This window comes from Coloeus monedula (assembly GCF_965178545.1).
Source record: "Coloeus monedula genome assembly, chromosome: 1".
Classification (NCBI taxonomy): domain Eukaryota; kingdom Metazoa; phylum Chordata; class Aves; order Passeriformes; family Corvidae; genus Coloeus; species Coloeus monedula.
The window spans coordinates 91,680,509-91,687,874 of record NC_138781.1 but is presented as its reverse complement, the minus strand read 5'-3'; positions in this window follow the sequence as shown (position 1 = coordinate 91,687,874).

Genomic DNA, 7,366 nt, shown 5'->3' with positions numbered 1-7,366 from the left:
AGATGCCTGCAGTGCTGGGGTGGGGAGAGAGATGCTTCCTGCACCCTGCTGGTTTGGGGGATGGGGAAGGGGATCAGTGAGACCCCCACATTTCAGAAGGGAATCTGTTCTCCCTCACCAGATATGTTGGGACCACCTTGGTCTTGGTCAGAGTCATCTGGGCTTGGGGAGGGGGTGAAATGACTGATCCCACCTGGTATCTTGCCTCCTTCTCACTGATGGTGTCTTCTGTCACCAGCAAATGATTCACAGCTGGGGCTTGTATGCCGAAAGAGACAAAAAGCTGATGGGGTTTGGAGTCCTGTAAATGAGACTGGGCTGTCTTGACCTCTCCATCTGGCATGGTTTGTTGTCTCACCTGGTGTCACTTCAACATTCAAACGAGAAAATAACAATTCTTCTTCACAGGTGCACTGAGAATGGCTTTCTTGACAGGAGCCATACATGTGCATCCCAAGAGAGCAAGCAACCAGCTGAGACCGAGTGCTGTTGTTTTGTGAGGTCTTTCACAAAGGTCTGGTTTTGCCAGTCCTGAGAAAATGTACCCAGAAGCAACAAGAACAGTCACCTGAAAAAAAATCTGCTTGAATGAAATTAATGAGAAACACCAGTGATGGGGTCCAAAGTAATTCCAGAGAGGTTTAGGGCTCTTGCTTGCTCTGCAAGAAAATAATCAATCATCCTCACCTTGTACTACAGCGGCTCTCCTGGACTCAGAAGCTTAAAGAAAATCATACCTCATTGGAAGTAGAAAAATAATTTCTTTCTTTTTTTTTAAGTCCTGAGGCTACTTCAGCAGGTGATAACGTTAAAAACGTTTTGATATTCTCTCACAGGTGCATGGAAATCACCAACCATCGTGAGAAAGAGAGTGATGGCAGGAAGCTGGAGTGCCCTGTTACACAGGTGGGAAAGTGCTGGAGCTCCAAACTGCTGCTGTGCACTGGCTGGAGACCCAGCAGTCTTGTGTTTACTTAAGTCCATTTGAGTTTTACCCAACTGATATCCTTACCTGGCTCTTTGAATTTCCCAGATTCTACCAGCTTCATATTTTGGTTCTCTTTTGCTATGAGGCAGAGATTTTTATTACCTAGGTACCACACTTCAGCAAATAGTGTTTAATGCTATGGAGAGCCTCTACTTTTTGTTTTCTGAAGCATTATTATGTTTTCTAAGACAAGCTCAAATGTGAGGTTTTATATCAAACAATTTCTGTTTGTCTTTCCCACTTTGCACTCCATCATTCTCATGATCTATATTGTTTATATTATGGACACAGATCCTAGTATTTACTGTGCAAGCAAAAAACAGGAAGAACATCCAGATGCATATATGCCCTTTGATCTTATTTATCCCTAGTGCTCAGCTCTTCCTTGCTTATGGCATGTATATTCTGATATTCCTTGCTCCACTTAAAAAACTCCAACCAAAATAGTGTAAATACTCAAAAATGTAATTACCCTATTTCTTGCTGTTTGCGCTGAAGAGAGAAAGGAAAGCCAAACACTAGTGGAAAAAAAGCAGAACCTACAGAAGGAGAAGAGATGGAAATGGTCTTCCTGTTGATGATGAGCTAGACATTGTACGTATGCTCATGTATATTCCAGATACAGTAAGTCTATTTGTGATTTTTGAAGAACCCTAAGTATAGAATCATTCAATGTTCATTTGTAATTTATTCTCTTTTAAGACTGGGGTAATTTGATTCAGATTCAGACCTGTTATTATGTTTAATGACAGGCTAAAAAGGCAATTTTTTCATTTAGACTTTTGCCTAAATTTACGTGTGATGGCTCAGGACTTGGGCTGCTGTCCTGTGAAGAGGAGACCTGTATATGTTAGTGGCATGATCATAATTTTGGCTCCCAAGTTAGGTTCTCTTTACTAAAACTACTGCTGGTTTTCTGGCAGGTGAACGTCATGGAAGTACCAGAGGGCAGCTGGGGGTGGATGGGAGCTAAGGGCCTCAAAGCAGATGGCTGTGAGAAAACTTCCACCTCGTGCGCACAGTCCTTTCTGACTTAGTGAGCCTGATGACAGCATCCACTCTTCCACTGCTTTTATGGTCGTGCAACATCATCAAGGGGTCAAAGTAACAGTTTTACTGCTATTAAGGATGATGGTGGGAAAAGTTCGTGACCAATACTTCCTTTGAATATTATTTAATTGAAGAGCAGAGAAGATCCTTGCAGTAAGGGATACTTAGTATGCAGAGCATCAGTGCCTGGGTCCATTTCCTTTCATTAGCCTTCCTGGAAGCACTTTCCATGACTAATGTGACCCTTTTATACAGAGTGGGGTCATGCAGTTTGTACCCCCTGGCAGCACCTGGATTCTGAAGCAGAGCCACAGCAGCTGTTGCCGGCAGGATGAAGGGGGGCTGAGGTGGCAAGGCTGAAGGAACTGGGGCTCATCTCCCCAGGGGTCTGGCAGGAGGGGGAAAAAAAGAAAGCAGCTCATAGGTAACAACAACAAACTGACTAGCTTAGGGAAAATGTCCAGCTTATATCCATCTTTGTGGAAACAGGGCCCATTTCTTAGAACATGGTACATGGTACCAAGAGGAAGCCAGAACATCTCAGCTTCAAAGGCAAGATCTGGCTCTCCCCATCCCATCCATGCAGATATGTTCCTCTGGGTGTTTGGCTGATGAAGTGCACTAGCAAGAAAAAACAAGCTCCTATTGTCTGCCACAAATTTAACCTAGAGATCAATACAATATCTTGGTTTTCTGTGCCCTCAATGTGACATTCAGAACTTACATTGCCCTCAGAAGAGCATGCAAACCCTGAGCTAGAGCTCCAATGCATTTTTCTTGGTGTTTTGTAGAGCCTCAAACACATAGGATAGTGCATCCCCAGCCTGAGTTTTCTCCTGAATTGGACTGGTCCTTGGTCTCCCTTCAGAAATGTCATTAAGGCAACTCATTTAAATGCAAAGAGACCATTCTCCCTTTTTGTTTGTTGAAGCTAACAGAAAAGCCTGGCTCTGCTGTTGATACATAGGCTTGAAAGGCAAAGGTCTTGTCTCTGGGCTATTCCTCTTGGTTGCTACAGGTGCAGCGCTGGAGTGCTGCTGCCTTCACTGAAGTCTTTCCGTCAGTGCCAGAAATAGCACTTTTCTTCAGGTCAGAACACATTTTAAAATTAAAATTCAGCCTCATTAGTTGGTCACTGGGGTTGTGCTTATGCACAAAGACTAACTACTGATGTGAGTATGGAAAGAAAAGAGCCTCTGAACTGATTAAAGCTGGCTGTAGAGAAAAAAAATGAATGCCAAAGACAGTGATTTCCTTGTCCTGTGATGTTTTTCTTAAAAGCCATCCTCAGCAAAGAGGATCTGAGAATGCCCACTCAGTCTGGAAGGAGGGAGTGATATGGGTCTAGGTTAACCATGCAGACTTGGAGAAGACAGACAAGAAGCCAGACATGACATCATGATAAACTGAATGTAACAAGGGTTTCCAGTGGTATTAATATTAGATGATAATGTTGGAGCGCAGCTGGTAATTAGACAGGACAGCTGCCAAGGCCAGTCATTAGTAATGTTGATCTACTCACTTGAAAACCAAAAAAAAGGTATTGCAGGTGTTTCTCTGTCACTTTTGTTTTGGCTGTAATGGACACGATAGCTCATTGCAGGTAAAAAGTTCACCTTCCTGCATAACAGTCTTGGATTGTTTGAATTGCCACAGGATGTTCTCATTTCTTACTTGTTGTGTTTGGCCCAGAACTGTAAATCACAAACACCAGGCTGTGTAATTCTGACTTTTATTACGTTAATGTATTTTAAGAGCAGGAAATCTATAGACTCTTGGCTCAGTGCAGCAGAAGCAGAGCATGGTGGGTACTCTGTGGTCAGGAATGTTCTCAGAAATATGCCTCTTGCTGAAAAGGTGACCTCAAGATAATCTTTTCTCAGCTTCTGGGCTGGGGAAGGAAGGACATCTCAACCTCTCAGCACAGGTGTGAGCTGGGAATGGGTTCTGAGTGGAGGAGGAATTTGTTCCCTAAGCATAAGGAGGGAGGAAAGGAAGGTGAAAAAAAAGGGTGTTAACTTCAGTGCTGAGACTAGCCTGTGGATGCAGGATTCTCATTGCACAGGGTCACTGCAATACTCTTCATTGCATAACACCAACAGTGAAGCTGAGACAGCAGTGGAAAGCTCCAGATTCCCCACCCTGGTGCCTTTTCTGCTGAGCCCTGGCAGCAGTTTAAGATCTACCTGCAACCTCTTCAGGGGAAAAAAAATAAATCCCCCAAGTGCACGTTGGTAGCCTGCACTGAAGTATTTCCTCTGTCTCTTTCTAGGCACTAAGCCATTTTAAATAAACCTCATGTGTTTTGGGAAGCTGCCCTCTAGCCCCACTGAGTGTCCATGGTGTCACAGCATGCAAAAGTGATCCGTGTGTTGTCAGAGACTGGGAAAGGTGATCTGTTTCAAGACATCTTAGGGACTTGGAATGTGGGGTGGGGGTGGGTCAGGCCTTGCCCTGGTGAGGTGGTGCTCTGTCCCCACACCCCCAGCCCCACAGTGTCTGTCAATCAGAACACACTGGAGGCAGCCCCACTGTCTCCTACCCCAGCCCCCAAGACGATGAGAGACCCAAAGTTCTTCCTGGGAAGAAAGCCCAGGATGGCCCAAAGCTTTAAGAAGCCTTACCACGAGGCAAGCACGTTGTCCTTTAACCCTACCTTCATCTTGGATTTTTACATCACTGTAAATTAAATCACTGACCCAGGAGTTGGTAGCTATGTCTGCTTTTCTGTATCTTTCCTGTCTTTCTGCTTTTCTCTCTTTCTTCTTTTAACTCTCTTCTCATGAAACGTAACATCAAATGCCTTTAAAGGTTTTCTATGTTCAATGGGCTAAGTTTATGCTGAGATAAGTGGTTATGTTGTGTTTACTCTTTTGCCAATGTTCCTTAATTTCCTATAGTTTGCCAGTAAAATTTTTTTGTGTTTTTACCTCTTGAGAATATTTGGTTGGAATTTTCTCCTTTGTGTTTACCCAGAGCAAAAAAAACTTGGTTTAGCCCCAGGTTTAGGTGGCCAGGGTGTAGCACATGTGCAGCAGAAAAATCCTTCAGACTTATGTCTGGCTACCACCAGAGTCTGTGCTCAGTTGTTGCAATTTTGGGTGAGCTCACTAATGATCATGATCTTCTCCCTGAGCGTGTCATTTTCCACTCTGCTTTTGCACAGCTATTTTAATTTGGGGAGAGGAAGATGAGAGAAACCAGATTGCAAAGCACTTGGTCTGCAGGGCTAGGACTGCACTATCCATTTAGGATGGCCTCTGGGCCAGACTTTATACTGCTGTGCCTGGAAAAAATAGTCTTCCCCATGCAAATAGTCTAACCTGAGAGAGCTCTGTCAGTGGTGTTCTATGGGCTGTGTTATATCTGTGAAGTTGCCAGTGAGTACAAATATTTGCAGGAGACAGGTTTAACAAACATCCATCCTTTCAAAGGCATAGAAAATGGATTGCTCCTTTATTTTATTGCTTCTGAATATCCTACCCTGAGTGTACAGCTCTCCTTCAACTGTGAAAGTGTGCTGGAGAGTCTTGAACGTAAGAGTCATGTTACAGCTCTTGATCCTTCTCATCCGTGAGTTTCCTCCCTGCTCAGGAATGCCTCAGGTAAGTAGTCCTGAGCTGCTGGGGCAATTATATCACTGGGATACCTTTTAACCTTTCTTTTAGCTATCATACACTGGGAGAATTACACTAAACCAGGTCATCAATAGAAATGTTGTGAAATGGAGGTCGAGATAAGAGAGATGTGCTTCAGTGAAAGTGGAGAGAGAGTGATCCGAGGGGGAGATTTGAACCGCATCTCCAGGTTCAGCCTCTGAAGAGGAGAGGTAGTAGAAGCTAATGCAGTGAAATGAGCTGTAACAAAGCCACACCAGGAGTTATTCAGCTGTTCACAAGAATTTTAGAAGAACTGTAATTGGGAAATGATGTGAATATCAAACAAAATGTCTCTTGACTGGAAGCCTTGAAAAGAGGGGGAAATAAAATAAAATGAAGAAAAAAAACATTGTTACATGTCACCCTCTTAGACACACTCTGAAAGAGTTCCCTGCTCTCCACTCAGACCTTTTGGCATGCTATTGTGTAGCATTGTGTATTTCTGTGTGGGGTGCTTCTCCTTGAAAGAAATTAAAATGATGGGAAAGCTGGCATGCCATGTTAAATAACATCACATATTTTTCTGTTGGGGAGGAAAAAAAAGGAAGAAGTACTATGCTGAGTTCCAAGAACATAACTACTGAGGAAATGAGTGCAGCAACCAGATCGGATCCTGTCCCTGGAAAACAGCAGCCGTGCCAGCACAGGGAAACATGCCCTGCCTGTATCCTGGCAGGGTTCATAAGTAGGCTTGAATTTCTTCTGCATGCTGTTTGCTGGTGACCTGCAGACCAACTTGTCCACATCTCTGATCTCTCCAGCTGTCCATAATGATTTTTGAGTTCTAAAGTTAGAGGTTTTTTTCTAAAATTTGAAATGTGTGTAAAATTATCAGTATTGTTGACCATCATTTCTGCTCATGTTTACTAATATTCACTTTTGTCCTTCTAAGTTCCCTGTCTGCCATTCTTCTCTGGGAATAAGTCATCTTGAAAGCACTTTGGCCCTTTCTTCTTCCTCATCATTATCCTTCACAGGCAGAGAGCACCCCTGGGTTGGGTCCTCTGGGCCCCTTGATGTTCCCCTCAGCACTTGCAGAAGAATTGTCCTTTGGACAACCTGCAGCTCCTCTCTCTTTAATTCAGTGTAAGCTTTTGTCTGGAAACACCAAGAAACCACCTGCTGCTTGTACAAACATAAGGACCCTGTGAGCCGTTGAGCCCACTGCATGCCTGGGGAGGGGAGGAGAACTAGGACAAGGTTTGCTTTGAGGTTTACCCGACTGGAAAAATCCTCTTTCCTCCTGAAAGGAGAAGATGACAGAGCTGTGGAGAAATTACCCATCAAGAAGACAAGAAGAGCACTCCAATTTTGATTAGATAGGATTTGTCAGTGGCCTCACTGTGCTCCTCCTCATCTCAGATCTTCTGCAACCAGGAGCTTTAAAAAGAGGTCAATATGGGTTTTGCATGCTTTACTTGCTGGGGCTGTATGAAGAAAAAGGGGTGATACAAGACTCTGCAGTAAGACAGGTGGCAGACAATAGATACAGTACAATATTATGCACATAGTATTATATACATTAAATGCACTAGTAATAGATACTACGTTTTTAGTAATGGTGTTATGCATCTGTTGTGATTTGATAGGAAACTCTCCAGGCAAACATTCTTACAGGCCTGATGAAACACATATGCTGATTTCTATCTGTAAATTGTTGTGATTTTGA